Raw genomic sequence first — 21,391 nt, forward strand, 5'->3', positions numbered from 1 at the left:
CAAAGGCATAGAGGGTACTTAAAAGGCTTAGGGTTGGAATTAAGTTTCTTTGAAATAGAAAGTTTTACCGACGGCTACCTGGTCCTTTGAATATGCACTATTTGCCGTTTATTTTGGCGTCCTTGCCAATAAGTTGATTAGCGGATATTCTAATAACAGCTGACGGAAAAGAGACACGACTGTCACGTTTCTTTTATAGGTTGGCTTGATAGGCGCGCATTTGACAAAGTGATCAATTACAGATCAGTTAGATGCTCCTCTAATTGTATTGCGACGCCCCTTGTACGAGGCACTCCACTCGTTTCGTGTGTAACGACAGAGGACACATACGAGAAAGACACTTAGAAGCAACAACCTTATTTTATTTGGCGGCATAATCTCAGCTGATTTTGGTCACACCACGGTCATTTTGTCGCTACATAAAATTGGCTTACTTTCATAAGCTCACTCAGTATTGGCGATTTTTCTGGATCTTCTTTGTATGAAGATTTAACTTCTTCTTAAGATAGAAACCACTTCTGTATCATACTGATGTGGAAACATCACTTGTTGTCAGCTGTAGCAGTTCTGTCTAGGATTCGACCATTGCGCGTTGCCAGGCTAGACATAGGGGAGTAATGGAACACTCCGCTCGTATATCTGCTCCTCATGTCTGAGTGCAGTCCATCTGTCAAAGTTGCCTAGCGGTAGTTGAACAGGAATAGTTTTTCTGTTCGGTCAATTCAGGAGTAATTTGTCGATTATCTTCCGTCGAGAGTACCTTCAGGCGGTCCTCATCGATCTCGACTGTCCGACAGGGCCAAGATATATCCTCACAGCCCGAGAGATGCTGTCGTTGAAGTTAACATATCACTTTTAACAATTCTGCTTGAGTACGGAGTTTGCATTGTACCGGTACAAATACACTATTCTTCGGTGGCTCTTTGATCTCGGGAAAAGACGAAATAAAGCAGGTATTAAGAATTATCACCTTCTCTTCATCTTAGATAAAATCTCGTTTGCCAAGCAACATAAGTGCAACAGACTTATACAGGCAATGGAACGGTTTTGAATGGTCGATAAAACAAGCAGACAGGTGGATAATAATAAGGGAACACATGGTTTCCATCGGAGTTATTCGAAATAGCGCTCGCCACTGTAAAACTAAGTTTTTCAAATGTCCTCTTGTTAAGTTTGGGTCTGAAGTAATAAGTTAGACGCTTAATCGATCACAACGTACATTTAATTGAAGAATAGATTGACAAAAATAAGTTTATGTCTCCTTGGAATATGTAATTAACCCTATTGCTATATCCGTTACTCATGTTTACGGCAAATTGAAGTTACAAAAATTAGTTAATATTGCATGTGTGGCGCTTTGGTACGTTATTTGAACAGATGGTAATAACTATGACAAGCTGGATCTAGATACCAGTCTATAGATCTGCTTTATACGCGAATGCTATGAATACGTATTGGCCAGCAGACATTAGCTTCATAGCAAGTAAAAGAAATTCGTCATAATCATATTACATACTCGATCATATATAAACTTTAAATTAAAATGTTTACAATAGACCGTACTGTCACGAACCATGTGGGTCCTCAGTAATCTCGTTAATAATTATATATGTCGCGAGAAAATAAACATTTTTTCCATATGTAGACTTAAGCAACAAGATTGTCGACTAAGATCTAGTACAAAACTGAAAATAACAGGGGAATAAACACTATAATAAAAATACGTTACACCTTTGTGCGAAGCGTATTGAGCGAAGCGTCGTACCTATTCACGTTTGATGGACCATAGTATGCTTGGTGTTGCACGCGTTTATCAGACACGTTATGTCTAGGATAAGACATTATCCCCTTACTTTCTAGGGAATGATTTACAAATAACTTATTTACGGTGTATACTGAGAATATGGACAAATCACTATTTTACCAACGCCCTATCCTGCGTTCGTCTGCTCTACAAAAGCTCCACTGTGTGTGATCTCAGATATCTAAGTTTTTCTTCCCCTATTCGTGTCGTATCTATCTTCAATTCGCCCGAATATCATCGAAGCCACATCGCACTGTATCCTCACTCATTCGAAGCTGTATTATCTTGCTCCCTCAGTCGAATCATCCTTCCTCTTTCATTAGCGGTCCTACCCTTTCATTGTGGAGCTGGTTCCATTACCACACCGCACGACCCTTTCCCTTAGCCTCACGTGGCCTGGCGCTGTTCTCTACGCTCTATGCAGCGCCAGTGATCCAAGCTGCTCCGCTTCGGCTCTAATAAGAACGCGGCGATTCGACGATAAGAGCGCGCGCAGCGCCGCTGGGACAGGCCGTGCATTCACTTAGTATCGTAGAGTCGGGCTGCTGTGCCATGCGGGGCAAGTTCCACATACAAACAAGCATTGTCACTCACAAAATAAGAACAAGATCAGCGATAAGGATGCCCGCCATGGCTGTCACCAGTTTCGCAAGCGGCTGACGACATGTGCGACCAGCTTTTCACGTTGTATGGAGGCGGGTCCACCTTCGTCACACATCAACGCTTATCGAAACTGTGAACCGAACGACGTTAGCGGAGTCTTCGTTGGGTAACGAAGAAGGTTTAGAAGGTTCGTCGACGTTATCCAGTGCGGACCGATGCTTAATGATAATACTCGTACACATCTGAAACAACCAGCTTCCGACATCTTCCACAGAATGAGCTAACTATACGAGAAGTAGTTTTAGATCAATGTAAGGAAAAGCCTATTAAGATCAAATGAACAAAACAATCAGTGCAAGGATACGGATACCGTGTTTGACTGTTTGTGTCTTGTGTAAATGTGTGCAATTGGGTAAAAGGCAAAGTTTCTGGAGCTTTAAGGAAAAAAATTAATGCATCGATCGCAAACTATTACCAAAGTTTGAAGAAGCAATCAATGTACCGACATCTGATCCAGATAGGCGAAAAAAATCACGGTTAATAGTTTTAGTTGTGACGGTGTGATACTGACCCGCTAATGACCAATTGTTCATCTATTCTTGATGGAAATTCGCCAATAGCCACCATGTAAATTCAACAGAGATCAAGTAAGTAGGAACGTTGCTTAACAGTGCTCAGAGATTGTGATTGCGGCGCAATGTGGTCAGTTCTGGTCAACGAGCGACGTCTAGAAGAGACACAACGTATAAAAACAGAAATATACAGTGAATTGTGCAGAGCCTTTAGATTGCAGTGTTTCTAAAAAGTAAAAATCTAAAAGCATATCTCCTCGGTTGTAAACTATTTCGACTATCGGCACTAGGGCATTATTTTTCGGTGCCAAACGACGTTAATCAACGCATTTATTTCGTTGCTGTTAATATAAGTTAATTGTTTTGTGTATACGGTGTGTAATATATGAATTGTTTGTTTGTGTGTATATTACGTTTTTCAGGACAGTTTTTACCGTTTGAAGATAAGTCGGGTATTCTTAGTCGCCAGGTCTTATTAACATAGTAAACATGCAGAATAAGAGGTTCCATAATTTTGATTTAACTGGATGCGCTTTGTCATTTATACTTTCCCGTAAACAAAAAGCCATGAAAAATCACCACATATGCACAACCAGAATATGGATCTTCGTTCGCTTCTCATTTGTTTCAGTTGGTCCTTAACTTGTAACGTGGCGGGTGTTAAGAGGTGGTAAATTCAAACCGTATCAGTTCGCCCTTGAGTTAATGCGTCACCTGTTCTCCGACAGGCCTTTATATGTTTATGCTTGAGATTCATGACCATTACGTAAACTGAAATCTCTATCAAAATCTTTTTACCGGGCCCCTGAAGTGCAAAGATGCTATAAAAAAAAAAAAATAAATAAAAAGTGATGACTAGTCTTCGGCGTTGCTTATGCCGTGAGAAGAGTCCCATAAGTCCTCAAGTTTAGTTCATAAGAAAACTGTTCTGTGTTAAGCTTCATTGGCGCCCACATTCATAAAGCTCAGGTGATCGTCATAATAAGTCGCTTCGGGGAGTAAATAACGAATGATTATCTGGATGAGGAACAATCGCCGAGTTTTACAAATCTAAGCGATCTGAGTTTAGATCGAGATACTAAGCATCGGCCTTTTGAACACAATCGTCATGTTGCAGCGCCCGATACCGACCAGTTTCTAGTCCGAAATGTATTGATGTTCGATAATAAAATACGGTTAGAGCATACTTTATTACCAGTTTAAGTAAATATCTTTTTCTACTTAAGAAAGCCGTATAGTACGGACCGCTGGCAAAACATGAAGCAGCGACTCTCAGCTACGGCCTTTCTCAAGGCATCGTGCAAGAGCTCGGTTAGTTAAACGAATGAGAGAGATAAATAGGGGCTAAAATCATAGTGGCTTTAATGAGGGATCGTTAAATCGGCCGATAGTAAACGTCCGTCGCCCTTTGCAGCAGAACCACGAAAGTTGCAATCTCTTAAATCAGTTGCCTATTATTGCATTTATAGAAGCAGGAAACTAGAGAGATAGTTCATTAGTCCATGATCGTTAGATAGGCGTTGTGGCTATAAAATAAATTCCACTCAGGGGCAACCGGTGAAGCTTTTGAAATTTATATAGTCTTGAGTAGAGCCTAAGTATTTTATGAACATTTATTTGAATATTCGACGACCACAGAATGCATCAATGTTCACGATTGTTAAACGTATTTGCATGAAATAAAAATTCAATGCGTTTGAAATAACCCTAAGCTATATTCGAGATCTCATACGTTTGAGGTCAGTTGGCAGGTCGGTGAACGGAACGACTTTTGAGCAGTGAATATGATAAAAAAAATTTCACTTTTTTGAGTTATTTATTAATTATTTCTATCACCGGGAAGTCCTGAAGTTTGTATCCAGAATGCTCGCTACACATGGGTGTCGCTATTTAAAACTCATACTTTACGCTGTGGGTAGCGCATTATGTACCCTTTTGAAACAGATTTTGCCATGCCTGTCAGACTTGTGGAAATATTCATGCGCAACAAAAGACATGGTCATGGTAATGAATTGCCTGTGGTACCTTTTGATGAAGGCAGAATTTAAGCGCTTGAAAATAAACCATCTTCCAGCAGTTGCGCACTGCGCCTACAACAGCTAGAGTAGAAACAGATATTTCTTAGACCAATTTTTTCGAGATGTAGCCAGTAAAATGCAAAACTCTTTGATAGGATACAGCCTTTGAGTTCCACGAGCTAGCTAAAATATTTCTCTTGAATACTACAATACTCCGTGATTATCTCAAGAGACATCCCAAGACTAGCACAGACGTGCCAACAACCGTAAAATTCAAGCGAATCGTCATTACGTTGTTCCTAATTTCGCTGGGCCGCTGCTTACGTGCGAACGTACTTCAACCAAGTTAACGGGAAACGTACATACTCGTCTTTACTATCGGATCTCTCTGTCTAATGGGGAAATTTTGAAAGGACCAAATTATCAAATATCATAAAATGAATATGCCATGTTCGAACTGTAAATTAGGTTCTCTGGCACGCACATTTCCAAGCGTCCATTTAGCTAAGGTATCTATCACACAGAGGCGTTAAACCTTTGCTCTTTATGCGAGAAGATTATATTTGCCCTGTCCAAGCCGAAAGGCACATTAACTACAACTGAAACAAAATAAGCAGTCAACAGCACTTTGCTGGTGCTCATTTTTGCCCTTTTATATCTGTTTCAAGATTTTTTTAAGGTTCTGTACCCGCTAAAACATGTGAAACATATGAAATTTAGCTTACATCTTATCTGCTTATCCAATCCTCCAGCGAGGAATGTATTGATGATGATTTCAATATAGATGTAAATCGATAATTCTTAAAGGCGGGTTACTATGGTGGCCGACAAATGTAAAGGTGGAGGACGGAGCGTATGGAAGGAACGAAATTATTCACCTGATCCACTTCCGATAGCCTAACCCATTCTAGCAGGACCATGCCTAATAGAAGTCAAGCTAAATATGTAGCTCTGAGCGGCGGCGAGCTAAAGGTAATTCTATCGCAAAGTACGAAGTGTAAAAAAAATATCAAATTAAATACTATCAGAATCTCTCTTTGTTTACTTCATTTTTGTTGTGTTCTTTGGGTGTGTTTTGCTTAGTTCTGCAAAAAAGTTTTCAATCTTGCGCCATAGGAGCACCACGGCTCGAGATTGAAAAAAACTATGAAAAAAAACCCAAAGCGGAAGAACATGAAATTGGGGCTGACTGCGGCAAGCAACAGGACTTGTCACAACCCCAGATCGGCCCCCAATTGATAGAAAGTTCAATCAACTGATGCGTTAGCTTTTACGCGGGATATTCCCTTAAATTCAGACAGCGCTGATGCTTTTCTCCTGTAAGGTGCCTTTAAATGAAACACCTGTGTAAGTGACATTTTTTGCATGCTTGCATTGACTAGGACACTTCTGGCAGATATGTTTACTTAACATAATTTTCATTATCTTCGATCATAACCTCGATTAAGGATTTCAATTGCTAGCAGGTAATTTTTTTTCGCTAACTTTATAAATAGTTTTTTTAATAGTAACTGTGGATCAAAAGATAGTGGGTTGTACGTGTTGATCCAACAAGGTCTTGCTTAGACGTGCTATATACACAAAATGTCGCCGATCTAAATCTTTGGTATATAGCAGGCCAAAAACGGCAAAAACCCAAGGGTCCCAAGAAGTATAAAAGTTGAAAAGGTGCCAAAGCCGTAATGAGTTTAGACAACAATAACCATTAGGGTTCATCTGGACGGCCTGACTGACAACAATGGGCCTTCCCTAAAACAGCTTCTAAGTTCTATATTGAAATTGCGCGATCTTTACAAATTGCATTTTGAATCGCCGTTTATTAATCAGCCAGCGCTTTCAGTTCAATCTTTATTGTAGATGTTCGGCTTAACTTGCTAAAAATTTTTATTGGATTCTTTGGAATCCTCATAGAGGTTAGGAACAACATAGACTATTGATCTCGGGCAACCCAGCAAAAACAGATGAGTGCCATTTTTAGTCAGCAACATCCGTCGACTGTCAACTGTTCTCTGGAGTTGAAATGATTTTGACAAAGCTGGGAGGAACAAAGAGAGCGACGAGAGAATTGCTTTCCGAGATTTTCAAGTCGACGAAGGTCTTGAACAGTAATTAATATCTGAGCGTTTAAAACCAGCTTTGTAAGATGACATTCTATCACAGTAGTTCTATGATCTTGTATGTTTGTTTAGGATTCAACTACATGGACTCAGGTTTGATATTTTATAAATCGTGTCTGCTTGCAACGTAGTAAGTTCCAAACTAATATCTCGTGTATCGGGAACTCGAACCGACAATTCCTGGCGTCTTACGGATTAATTAGGCTTCATAGAAACAAGGTAGCAAGGGGTGTACCCTAATCTAGAACGTTAGGTCTGGTTATTTGTATGTCTCGCCTTAACCACTTTGATACAATGACTTAATAACAAGTTACACAGTATATTTGATTTCAAAATATTTCATTCATAGTGCTCTGCCTAGTCAGATCTTCCATTTGAGGGACAAGATTGGTACGAAGCGGCGACACCTTTTCCTCTGTAAATCTTTTTTCAAAATTTATACGTTCTCACAAACAACCGCGCACATGTATCAAGTCAGAATGATTCTCATCAAGAGAATTGTGTGTGGGGCAATATGATGACAAAGATTATTTTGGCTTAGACACCATTGACTCTCTAAGCACCTGTGCATAGAGCGGTTAAAGTTTATACTCAGCAGAATCAATGATGAAAGCATCTAAAAATAGTTTCAGATTTAAACGAATTTTAAATTTAGAGAGGAAGGAAACTGATGCACTTAGTTGTAAAACAAATGCCATGTCTCAGAATTTGTTTTTATTGCAGTATTGGAACCTAGGTAGGATAAGGAAGACCTATAATTCCCAACCAATATACGACACGGAAGGGCTAACGTTCAAAAGCTTATACAGATTTCTAGTCTTTTACAAATACCGCGCCAATTAAATCCTCGTACAGCTTTATACCAAGGCTCTGCTTAGAAATCGCCCTGAAAAATATTAGAAATGACCGATATCTACATGTACGGCTGGTCGGTGCCTGCAGTGATCAACATAGTGTATAATGTGACTGTGTATAGGTCTAAAAGTCTCACAGAAAAAGACTTCGAGAACGAAGCATGCTTGGCAAAGCACTCATGTATGGATATCGAAGGTTAGACTGAATGGGGTAACAAAAGCTAAAAAAAAAACAAGGTAACATGTCCGAAAGTCATGTGACTCAAAAAGTCGTTTCAGTGTGGCAACATTTTTAGGATATTTTTTCAGGCGATGATTATATTCGTCATAGTGCCGCTATACATTTAGTGTAAAGTTATAACTTACCTCTGGGGGCAATGGGAAAAGCCACTAAATATAGATTTTTATGACTACGATGAGTGGTTGGATTAAATTTGATTTTTACACACGCTGATATACAAAACAGAACGAATAATAGGGCAGAGAGATAATTGCGGCAAGACGACAAGGCGAGTTTCAAGATGAAAAATAGTCGTTCTTCAATATTTCCTCCTTATGCAAAAATTTGTCATAGTTTGTGTAAGTGGTGCCGGGTAGAAATATAACACTAATACATAGCATAACAATGAAGTAGTAACCCAATGTCATTATCAACTTGGTAACTTCATATGTCCCCAATGCGCTAACTACAGCATTCTCTACTATGTCGTAATCCCTAAAGAGACGCGCCTGTCGCTGTACACGTAATTTCACCGTTGGATCCTATGGGCTCCCACGGATATTATATTAAATCGATAACTTCGATTGCCGACCACATCTTTATAGAGGAAGCTGTGGGAACGTCAAATCTGGGCAGACCCAGTTCGTGTCTCTAACTGATGTCATCGCCTCAGTGAAAAGTTCCGTTAAGGAACTCGATTATAAAGTCAGCCGGAAAATCCTATAACTCTTGTATTATTATGGGCTATTGCAAACGCTGCAACAAAAAATTATGGATTTCCCTGTTAGCCACTCTTAAAACGAAAAATATGGCCATATCTATTGATATTTTGGCAGTCTCGATCCTAAAATCGAAACACGTGGACTTTGAACGGACCACTCCTTTACGTCCATTTGCTGTCAAAGTTTCATGACAAAACGAAAGCCAACGTTTTCCTCTTGTCTCGCCTCGGTTAACGAGCACAATAACTTTATAGTTCTGATTGAGTAATGCGCCATCAATCCATCCATCCATACATAGGCTATTAGCGGAATAAGGATCTAGTTGAGTTGAAATGGAGCGCTGTATACGCGAACAGCCGCGCAGAAAGGCTATAGACGATATAAGTGGCCGCTCGATCGTAAGAAGAATTGTAAGTGTGTTAGCACTTAACACTGCAAGATAAATAGGTTAGATTACTTATCGCCTCGATGATGTAAAACCTAGGAAGGGCAACAACGATTAAACGAATCGAGCAGCTGTAAGGTTTATTTTGTCGCCTTTTGACATGAAATGCCTATTCCTATACTTACTAACATATATATATATGTTATATATATATATATATATATATATATATATATATTTGACCAAATGGGATAAGGGTAAGTAAAGTATCTTAGTTTCAAGGTTTTAACATGATAAGCTGGCGAACTAATAGCCCTTTCCGCAGATATCCTACTCAACAATATAAACGGGTTTTGATAACATGAAATTCGTCAAACAATTGAACGAGGTCGAGCTACAATTGGGTTTCTATCCAATAACGTACCAAAGATCAGTAACGAAATCTGCGCGTGTTTACTTATGATGTACCACCAACACAATTATTGATATTGTAGCGGGCTTATGATTAAGTAAGCAATTTTCACAGTCCTTTTTGTAATCTCGAGTGTCAGTGTTTAAATCCCTGTGCTTAACTGAACGTCATAGAAGTGCTTCAAATCGTAAAGCAAATACGGAACCAAATATAGCCATGTATAATGCTCGAAATGGATATCGAGACTAAGCATAACTTCGAAAACCTTCCGGTCGAAAGTTGCTACTCCACGGACACGTGTGCCGGAACAGCGAGTTTATTGACTTACTAACCTATTAATTGCTACTCAGTAACAATTGAGCTTAATTCGTTCAATGAGCTTAATTATTACGGCTACGTCAGTGCATTTAGAAACCGCCAATGTTTGGCATTTTTTTTTCAAACAATTTCGTGTTGTTTTTCTAAAGCAACGTGTGCGTATCAGTTAAGCAGGATGGAACCAGACAGCCACATGATTCGCTACATAAAACAGACCAGAACGCTGGCGGCCCAGGGGCGATGCAGGACGATTTTTTGCTTATTTCCCCACATCTTCTCCGAATTCGTTGACGCAGCGTCATCGTTGCTGATAACGAGTGTCAATCATAATTATTGCAAGCAGTCACGGTGGCTGCGACAATGGGCTCTGCTGTTATCCATGGGCGTGCTTGTTGACGACGAACTTTGATTTTTAAAAACATCAGCCATAATGACGTCGGTGGTAGCAAGGCTTCATAACAAGCCCAAAGGGGTATGTGTCTTCTGAACATTCGTAAGCGTATACCGAACTGAAAACAGAATTTTTCTAATGAACAATTGAAATAGACGTCGTATTTGTCGGCGTCACAGAATAGCCAACACGTCAACATTTTATCGTTCGCATCTGCGCTCAGTCAGACGATTGTCAGAATCTACTTTGTTGTCACAGATAATTTTTACTTCCTTCAATGGTCAAATAGATTAAGAAGATATAACAAGCATCATCTAGCAACGGCTTTGTGAATCGAATCCGTTCGCGAATACATAGTGATGAAACGTCCAAAAGGGTACATCACAGAAGCTAGATCACTGACTTAACGCTCATATTAGCTACGTGCGCCTTAAAAGATTATTTCGATATTGGTCTGGCTCTCTTGCAGAGCGGGTTCCTTAAAGCGGACTCTGAAGACGGTTTGGAAATCGTCTCGGCTAACTGGCATGCACATTGTGTCGAGGATCGCTGGGATCGATGTTCCGTAAAAAAAAACCAACCCCCTTGAAATAAACATGCGTGTACGTATGTATGCGTATATATATATATATATATATACCTAAGCACTGACTAATATCCAGCCATCCTGTTGGTCTAGTCAGAGAGCCACCGGAACGTGTATCACCCCTTCGTCTTAAAAAATTGTTGGAAATGGCTTTGAACTACAGCTACGGTCGAGGTGGCCGCGAATTTAATACCTGCCGAGTTTTTCATTACGCCATTTAATGGAGCGAGCTCGTAAGTAGAAAGAGGCATAATCGACTTTCAGGGTCAAACCTACCAGATTTTACAGATCATCGCCGATCTGAAGTCGCGTCCGCGCAATGGATCGAATAGGAAAGTTAAATGGAAATATTGAATCTAGTGTTTCGTTACCCGAAGCAACATTTGCTGGATACCTATCTAGAAGCGCACGTATTCGTTTCAGCTTAGCTGCTTTAATCTACGGAATGTTATAACCGTTAAACGGTCCTTTAAGAGCTTATTTAAAGTGTATTACTCGTTTTGAAAGGTTTTCTTAACAAACAGCAGTTCATACATTTCCAGTAGTTGATAACTGACAAGATATCGCTCTCCGTGCGACTATCGTTCGGGAAGCGGACTCCGTCCCGCATAAACCATGCTACGATTTATTTGTGATATTAAGCCAATTTCTTTCATTCGAAGTAGTCCAAAAATAACTATTTACCAATACGATCAATCTAAAATCATGTATAGCACTTGGATATCCCAAGAGGTTCAATTAGTAGGTGCTGCTAAAACTGCTAAAATATCATTATTATTATTATCAAATGCATTTAAGTGTTGCCTAGGGGCCAATGAGCTGCCCCTTAGGTCGACCATGGCGCTCCATAATCATCTGCATTGTCGCCTGTCTAATGTTTTCCATTGTGAATATACGATTTAAAACGGCCGACACCGCAAACGTGAAGGTGAACTGAATGTTTCCCTTTTTTTAGCAATTTTATGAAGTCAACATATATGGAGCTGTAAAGACTGCTTGATAAATACAGGCAAGCACTGAAACTAACAGAGAATCGATACAAATTGACTGTACACGGATTCAACTCCTATTAGCAACTTTAATTAGCTCACATCACGCAATGCTAATATCTAACTGTAACTGTAGCATTTCAAAGGGGTACTGGTAACGCTGCTATTACGTATTAACCACCACATCCTAACGCTATCTGTGTTTAGCATAACTGTGCATAGGACAACAAGCATTACCGAACAGCACATCTGCAATTGATCGGCGTTAAGAGGCTTATGTACGCCACCCTTTTTGGACGATGAAATGCAGTTTAATCAACTTGTGTGCGAGCACCCTTTATGCCTAACTCCTTTGTCGACCCAGTTCTTCAATGAAAAATCGAACACTGTTTCAGACCTTAGAGCGGTATTGAATTGCGGGTTTGACAATAGCTTTTTAATGTTCGACAGATTTCTCAGCTTTCAAACGGTCCAGCCAATTATCTAGGACCTTACGCATTACAACATGTTGATCTCTCGAAGACTTAAAGGTGACAAAGAGCTCAATCTAACGATTTAATGACCTATATTAATGTTCAATATCTCAATCATATTATCATAAAAGAGGTGGAAGAGTAAACTCGCTTTGCCATGTTTTGTTTCTTAGACATTTTGAAAAGACGAGTTCGATTACACAAAGCTGGTGAGCTTACCAGCTGTTCATTTTCATTATGTTGTTGGTGTTTTCTTTCTTGTGATGTACGAAACTCCTGTTTCAATATTCCGCCTGAAGGCTCGTTCTGAAGCTCAGAAAATGTGCCCTACTTTGTCTAAAATTGATGCCTGCGTGACAACTTGATCAGTATGGCAGAGGCAAACCATACCTTGCTATTGTATCAGCAGGCCAGACATACAGGTAGAATCATATAGTAAGCCTATGCCGGTGCCACTTCATCGTAACTAACAACACCCAGTATGGGTTAACTTTTGTAATATTTTTGTAAAAACATAAACAAAAAAATAGCTGTTGGTGGTATTTCAGTTGTTTCGTGCTCCTGAAGCCCCTTCTCCACGTGCAGCCAGAGTCACGCGCAGTGATATCGATTTGCCTTGCGTGGATAATACTAATAATAATCCTGGCCAAAGTATGTCGAGCCGCGTAGGATTACGTCGAACTAAGCATAATAAGATCCTGTATTGTAACGAAATGGGCATATACTAACCATTCTAATAGGCTGATAATGAAGAGAAATAACATTAATCGTACGTAATAAGATGCCAAAGTTTTCAGTTCTCGAAAATTTCTTAATTTCCTAATTTCACACTAGCCATTTTCGGCCGACGCGTAGTGCATAACGTTCGACCCGTTTGTTTCAGAACGGATTTCACCTTATAGCCCATATAAGCTAAATACGTTCAGGGGACCTTGTTAATTTATCGACGGAATATTAGAAGCTAAAGTGTTTATGGGACACCGTAGCATTCATGCTCCTCACAAACAGCTAACTATCTGAAACAAAGCTTCCTCAATACCTTGAGATTGTTTGTTCGGAAGATGTCTCGTTGCGTTGCTGTAGGATCTCATTATGTGACTCGACATGAAAAGCATCTACTTAAGTGCTTATAACAAGTGCCATGTACATTTATTTACAATAAATTCTACACACGATCGATCGAGTCTTGTCAAGAAAACGCGCTGAATAGATCTTATCTAAGATGTGGATAAAGTTATCAAGTGTCGATAAATAACGCTTGAATGCAGCGCACTCAAGTGGAACGTAGGTCCTAGAGGGAATCCCATCGATGTCGACAAATCGTATTTCAGTGAGGTGCACGCGAAAGGGCCGCACCCAGGCCACCCAGAAATTCAACTGCTGACAGAGTTGTCAATTGCTTCAAGTTCAGTTTCGTTATGTCTCTACTTCACATAGGATTTAGTGGTTACTTTTCGAAAGCGTTGCCTAAAGGGGCGTCGTGGGATCGTTTCCATAGCGTCAGACCTCTAGAAGGCAGCAGTTGTTACAAGAAGAGACGATAGTTATAGTATATGTTCAAGAAAATCACTTCCTATGCGAGCTTCTTGTATTATTCTGATAATCGAGCATCTGTTAGGAGGTATTGTAAAAATAACACAATCATCACCAAGGGAATGGCCGACAGCTGCAAACGTAAAGTTCGCTTGTTACGATCTTAGTATTTTGTCCACATAGGTACCATTCGAGGTGCTAATTCTGGCGCGTCAGGCACTGGATGAAAGATGCTAATTGCAGAAGAAGGGAGAGTGCCTTTGTACAGGACACATCGATATTTATTTGTATTTATTCTTCTACGGACAGTTAATAAAAAACTTCCCCGCAAAGCAGCATAAGTTCAACAATGTACGACACACCCACAGAAGCTACGAAGGCAAGACTTACTACATTCCGCTAGCAGCTATAGCAGTGTGAACTAATTAACTGTATAAATTATTTTTCACATATAAAAAGTCGATTTTTCAGCTTTAGCTTAACCGAACTGGACTCTTCTGCATAGGAGCTCTTCACATAAAGTACTAGATGCAGAAGTTATGATGGCGGGACTCTCAAGAGATGAATCTTTATCGGCAGACGAGGCACATAACGTCTAGAAACGTTGTGTGCCTCCCACATATAGATACGTACGTATATGTACGTATTTATGCAAAAGCCTGATCATGAGAAATGGCTGTGTGAAAGGGTTACTCCTATTCGGGTCTCTAGCAATAGCTATGTATCTATGATAAACGCTAAGCTGTCACCTTAATCCAAAAATGGATCCTGCTGAGTGTGGGTCTAAAAGCGGAAAGGTAGACGCATCGTTGGCAAGCCCTACGGCTATATTGAAGCTGCTTCTCCGTTCGTTCACTATAACAGAGAATTGAACCTTAGTTAGACCTTTGAAAATCCAAGAATGGCAACGCAGAAACTGTAAGCAAGCAAAGTATATTATAGTTGGTCCGCATTGTTCCCTTTCTAGAGTCTAGCACGGTTACCGTTTGCGGTCACAACATTCAGTATATTGGAAACAATCCGTACTCTCCTTTGTCTTTTACTGGATAGAGCAATCGAAAGTTCCTTTTGAACCAACCAAGTTGATAAGCGTGCAGTGAAGACGCGTCGCACTTTGATTCGAGAAGGTTTAGATAGACAGTTATCGAGGCTAATATTTTTATTGCTGGTTTTCGAGCTTCGAATATCGCTGGACTATGGGTATCTGACCCAAATATCGCTGATCCTGGTTGACTGTAAGGGATGTACCCCAGGATGTCCAATATTATATCTCTCTTAGTTTCTGTTGTGCCTTACGCCAAGCGAAGCATGTACACTCAGCTAGATGGGAGTCTTGAATATGGCACGCCTATAATGATCATGGGCTAAATATACTCTGAAGCGTCGTTGCACATTGATATGTGCAGTACACTACGATATCGTAGACAGTGTTTTATAGGCATAAATATGTTTGAATATACTGCGCTAATTTTAAAATATATGCTAATTTATTGTTAGCGATGCAGAGGCTGTGTTTTTTTTACCAGTATCACTACCTTGGTTAACAAAGCTTGATACTTTCTTTAGTGAGGGAGCAGCAGCTCAAATGCAGCATCGTCGTTCTTAACAGGATTTATTATCATCTATAAAAGGAGTGTTTCACTGAGCACTCAATACTTTTCTGACAAGTGTAGGCTCACTTGATGACATCTGCAGACACTTACCTGAAAAAAGAACTTAGATTACTGTTTACGTAAGCGAGGGTGTTTAGACGAAACTCTGTCTGACCTAGTGGCCTGAAAGCTGTACTCCCCCACAGCCTGCGTAGCCTCTTTTATTGGTTTGGGGTACCAGACCTTGCACACCATTGGCATGTATACCGCGAAGTGTGCCAGTATGAGATTCTTTATGAAACCCTTCCGCCTTAGTAATGTAGTTATCATCCTAAACACAAATCGGCCAAAAGAAAATCTTGCAGATCGTGGTCTGAGTTCGAATCCGAGCGTTGACACGCTTCGTTTCATGCTGATGATTTTTGTAGCTGTCTGATCGACGTTTAGCAGCGGAACCAAACAAGAAACTAAAAAAAATAGCAGGCAGGTCTCAGGTAGCAGAAAAGTTAGATTTGCAACCTTATTTCTCTAGGGCTGTGTCTTCCACTTATTTCACTAAATATACAATAGCTCTTAAACATAATTCATTATAACTTCTATGCGTGTTTATAATTAAAGAAATCATAACTGTTTTTAGACCTTTTCCAATCTCTTACTCAGTTGATCATTAATAGTACTATTATACTGATTAGAACAACAATTCTAATCAGTCATTTTATATAATAGACTTAAGCTTCAATTGGTCCACATTATCTATAAAACATTTTTATCACCAGTGAAGAAATGTTCCTCACGCCATAATTTTGAGTAATCTCTTTTCATTAGTTGCGGATGGACAATATACAAGCTACTAGCTAAGTACCGTCGAATTAAAAGCAATGGGACAGGTTTTTTTACCGCTTGCTAGAGACCAGACGGGTTATGGTCAATACGAGCTGTCTGCTAGACAGACTTCGGCGCGCCTATTGGGAATACTGCTTTCGGCGGCGTTGAAACTTCGATCCAGTGGCAGTTTCCTATTTGACCGTTGAATACGAATATACCTAATTCGCATTTCGTTGTTTGCTCTTTAGAGTATTATAGAAGAGTAATAGAAGCAAATTACAACATTTCCACTTAAATTAACCTATCCAAAGTTGATTTGAAGCACATTATCATCACTTTAATTTTCAGGGCATTAGGTTTTGTTTTTATATTAATGCTCTACATATATATGCCCTATGCTCTTCCAATCACCTTTTAATACCTACCTAAACAAGTTTTCCATGAATGGTAGAGACGCTTAGAGCAAGCAGTCGTTTAAGGTTGTCCAACAGGCAAAAACCTTACCCAGTATTTATCAAGCGGAGTACCGGAGTTGTCTGCTTGACATTCGTTCTTCTGTTCTTTGGTCCGTACAAATATAGAACTATAATATTGTAAACACTTATTATTTCCCTCTCTCTCAGTCAGGATATCCTCTCGTGCAGGAAGATCTATGTGCCGGCAAAATAATTACGATCTGCGTATTACTAGATTCCATTTAATTTTAATAGAAATCAGTTAATCTCATCGAAGCATTTTAACGCATGCCTATTCGATTTGGATTATTTGTATCAATACAATATATTTTCACTTCAACTTACGCGAGCGACGGAAATTCGTGAAGTATCAGAAATACGCTAGAAGCTTCCATCGAACTATGCCATATGATCATTTTAGGCCTTGAGTCATGGCATGGGCCTGTTCGGATTGTCGTTACCCTTTCTGGGTCGAAATATGTATTTGGGTTATCCAGTTGAACAATGCCGTTTATTTTCATAGAATTGTACCCAAATCCTACCAGAGCCTAGTAACAATTTTTGTTTGTGGCTCACTTTTTCTTATAAAGAAAAAAAAAACGATAACTTTTTCCCGTCTTTTGTTGACCTTCCACTAACGTAATACCATCGGGTCGGCTCTGTAAATCATTTCACCAGGCTAGATTTGATCTTTTTCGATGTTCCTTTGAGTATATTTTATTTGCTAGCATCAACTCAGCTCTTCTATCGATTATTTTCAAATAATTATTCGGTACGCCGGCACAATTACTTTAGCGAAGACGGGATCTGAAAGGACAATGCTGTAACTCTGGTTTTAATATCGCTTTTCTCTGGCAGGCACTCGTCTGTTATCCGGACTATTTGCTATGTCATGAAATGCAATGAATTACTGTTGTTACGGCTACCCATAAGCCTCCGTGTGACTGATCTCGCATGCAAGGCAAGCTTTAGCATCCTGATAGTGACAAGCGGACAGCATACCATAACCATTTAAAAAACGAAACACGAATGATTATTGAAGGAAGATTAAGAAAATGGCAATATTCCCAGGCTAGAGGTCTCGAGAAAATCTGTTTCTGTTATCTTCTATCCACATACTGTCATAGTGTCTCAACCATATTTATAGGAAGGTAATTGATAAGGACATCTGCATATGCTTGACTTAAAAGCTCTTGGCATTTCTTCATTCTGAAACCTATGATTTTAACCATGATATATTTTACTTCCATTGAAGGGTACGTAAGTTTTAAGTTGTAGAGCTCAATCACGCGTCCCAGGTTGTTTGGAGCTGTTTAGGGTAACTATGATGATGATGACTTGTAAAAAAAGAAAAAAATTGGAAAAAGATTGGAAGGCCTACCAACAGTAATATAATAATAACAACGGCAATTCATAATTCATCAAAAAAATTTAAATATATTTCAGCCGCGTGACTGACTTTTTGACGATACCTCAGAATTACTCAGAACGTACTTTGCTATAATATTTAGCGTGCTTTTGAGAGAGATGAACATATAAGGCTCTTAAAGGCAACAAAGATCTATAACATTTTTATTTAATGTTTGCTTCTTATCGAATGCCCAAGTCTGTGCAAAATGCATAAAGGTTTTTCGGTTCGTTTGAAGGATACTATGATTACAAGTTCAGGTAAACAAACTATTATTTCGATACTCAAACCACGGGCAATTTTCTTAGCTCAATAAATGATATCTGAAAAATGTTATTTGCTATTTTTTTAGGATTCAGTCGCTTCGATTGGAGTTCAGGACGGTGATTTTAGATGTTTGATACAGACTTCGGTTACTCTATACACTATATACGGTAAGAAACAAGATCATTAATTTAGAAACTACTACAAGATTAATTAGTGTCACTCATCCATCAATCACAGATCTACTACTGGGAACACTTACGTCTACCTCCACTTCCTACTTGCTGCAAATAAAAAACAGCAAACCTAAATACAAGGCCTATTACCTCCAATTTATTTTCCCCTATATATATATATATATATATATATATATATATATATTAGAGGGTGTGGTACCTAAATTAGAACAGAGCGGACTCTTTGCCGTAAGGGCCCCGCGGGCATCTGCCATTCTGGAATATAACAACAAACTCACCATCGTTAAAACCAAGCGTTTTTTCCGTCAGTTTGAGGGAACCCGAGCTATAATTTGACATTTTCACGCTGCACGAAAATTTAGCACAAAAGTCAAAAGATCCTTAACAGATTTAAGGAGTTTAGAAGCTCATAAAAATAGCTCGGAAAGCCAGCTTTGATCCACCTAAATAATTTTCAATACATTAATTAATGGCCATTTTAATAAGACGGTGTCAATTATCGATTTGAATGTCCAGAGAAATTCCAATTGTTAGTCTTTTCAGGAATGGGCATTCGACATTTTGGGGGTTTGGAGCCCTTGTATTTTTAGGACCTGCTATTAGCCCAGCATTCGATCCTATTGAGATCTTTTGCATGTAGCGTATTTTTGCGATACGAGTTTAGCGTTAAACGTATACCTACAAGTATCGCTTGACGTGTAACTACTGTTAAAATGTTATTTACGGATCAAAGAGAATATTCTAGAAATCACTAGAAAGTGGTTTAGATTCTGAATTGAAGCTGGAGATTTGTGGTTATGTTAAATGGGCACGACCGTCAGAAATACCACTTCTAGTGATATTTGTTGATTTGATTCTATTTGTGATAGCTTAGTTCGTAATGTATCCGCTTGCTATTCCTAAAAACCTAGTACTCTAAACGCATAGATACAATTCGTTTTATGCTGGGAGTCGGCCATCTGGCGGAACCCCCTAACGACGATGCTGGACGTAACACTCATAAAAATTTAGTACACATAGAAAGAAACTCGCTAAATTAGGCACACTCCTAGAAACAAAAGTGTAGAAAAAACTAAATGCGTAACTTCACAGTGAAGTTACGTAGCCTGTGTAGATATAAATACGTGTATTGTTCAATAGGCAAGTGCGACTGATTATGTGATTATTACCTGCCCTAGTCTCCCACTGCTTGTTCGGTAGACTTGCATATACAACCACATGAAATTCAATGCCGTGGTAAGGTATGCGGCTAGTTAGATTTTCGACTTACACCTGCACGCCTTATGTGCGTTCGTTAGGTATACACACGACAACAAACACCTGCAGGAATTAGACCTAGCAATCGCCCAACTGATTTGCCAGACGCTCGAATTAGGTTACTGTCGATACCATCAACAGCCTGTACGACGACAGAGTGATGCTTTGCTGCCACAGCTATCACAGTATGTCCGATATGCTGCTATCGTCTAATAATATTGCCCATTCATTGAAGCTGGTAGCCACATAACACTGATTTGATTATGACTGCGCAAGACATAAGTAGTAGCTCGCCCGGTAGTAAAGGCTCTGGGTGGAAAAATAGCCGGCCTAGATTGGGTTATACTAACATCCGGTGTAGGCGCGAAATTTAAACATTTCCGTGGTCCGGCGAAAAGCTAGACGAAGCAGCAAGCTAGAGTGGTGAAACGAAGCGGTTTCAAAGGCACAACCGCTAGCATAGTCGTCTGAACAACGCTAGATTAATTCAACGACAGCGAAACGAGCGGAAAATACCTAACAGGAACAATCCACGTGAGGGACCCGACGTGGTCAAGAAAAGATCACCACGTATATCACACCTCGGTAGATTAAAAAGCGGTTTGCGACTACGTGGCCATTCCTGCACATCCCACGATCTCGTTCAGCAAAAACTGATGTTATCATACTACGGCAGATGACGAGCGCAGTTCACGCATTGTTCCGAAGACCGAGCAGTACAAGCATAGTTCGTGAGCTTTTGATTGTTAGGTTTCTGGCAGTAACGGATGTATCCTAAAAGGAAGCGAAAAATAGAGGCCGAAACACCAGCTTTCAAAAACATAATTCCGTTTAAAACTTCTGTTTTTATTATACTAGCTATAGATTAATCGTGTTAACTTGCACGATTGCCTTAGCTAACGTGGTATGCACGAATCACCCAGATGAAAAGAGTGCTTCGATATACTAATTTATCTGCCGAAAACAATCTTGTAAATAAAGTTCAGTCTTCAATCGTTAACTAACTAGTAAAGGCGTCCAGCTGCATTGAGGCTCAGTGACCCTCGTATCTAATTTGCTTATCGTGGGTCCGCTATTATTCGTCGGGTTAATGCTTAGCTTTACGTAAGCTTGGCTTTACGCTGTAACGGGCTCCTGTTAAAAATAGGCCGCAAACAGTGGTCAAATCCTAAAATCACCAAGCTTTTGACACGTTTTGTTTGAGCTAATGCATACTTACTATTATATTTCTACCGGTGATCCCATCTGGAAGCCAACGATGATGAACGCTGGACCAAGCTTTGAATTAATGATGTGGCTGTCACCATAAACGAGTCATCAACACTTGCCTCGCAAGAAAAATCTAATCACATTAAGGTATTTGAAGCATAGCGACACTCAGATGTAAATAGAGATT

The 21,391-nt window shown here is 39.6% G+C and overlaps 1 protein-coding gene and 2 long non-coding RNA genes across 9 annotated transcripts in view; 1 reads left to right on the plus strand and 2 right to left on the minus strand.

The window, feature by feature from the left end:
• Positions 1-336: 336 nt before the first annotated feature.
• Positions 337-2,070, minus strand: LOC147756230 (uncharacterized). The gene is made up of 2 exons (XR_015327201.1): positions 1,766-2,070; positions 337-829 (listed from the first exon to the last, which is right to left on the minus strand). It is a non-coding gene; the product is annotated as an uncharacterized LOC147756230 (long non-coding RNA).
• A 225-nt stretch (positions 2,071-2,295) lies between these two features.
• LOC111248951 (sodium/hydrogen exchanger 4-like) overlaps positions 2,296-21,391 on the plus strand; it is a 101,818-nt gene continuing 82,722 nt past the window's right edge. For 3 of the 7 annotated variants that reach the window (XM_086988198.1, XM_022802097.2, XM_086988199.1), the window contains exon 1: positions 2,303-3,054. The gene's annotated coding sequence lies outside the window, so the exon portion shown is untranslated. Of the gene's footprint in view, positions 3,055-18,629; positions 18,712-21,391 lie in introns of all 7 variants that reach the window. The other 4 variants (XM_086988197.1, XM_022802101.2, XM_022802098.2 and 1 more) reach the window with 4 other exon arrangements.
• On the minus strand, positions 15,463-20,423 carry LOC111248957 (uncharacterized). Its single transcript, XR_002672737.2, has 2 exons — positions 19,908-20,423; positions 15,463-15,700 (listed from the first exon to the last, which is right to left on the minus strand). It is a non-coding gene; the product is annotated as an uncharacterized LOC111248957 (long non-coding RNA).

The sequence above is a fragment of the Varroa destructor genome, unplaced genomic scaffold (genome assembly GCF_002443255.2).
Source record: "Varroa destructor unplaced genomic scaffold, Vdes_3.0 BEIS01000004.1, whole genome shotgun sequence".
Taxonomy (NCBI): domain Eukaryota; kingdom Metazoa; phylum Arthropoda; class Arachnida; order Mesostigmata; family Varroidae; genus Varroa; species Varroa destructor.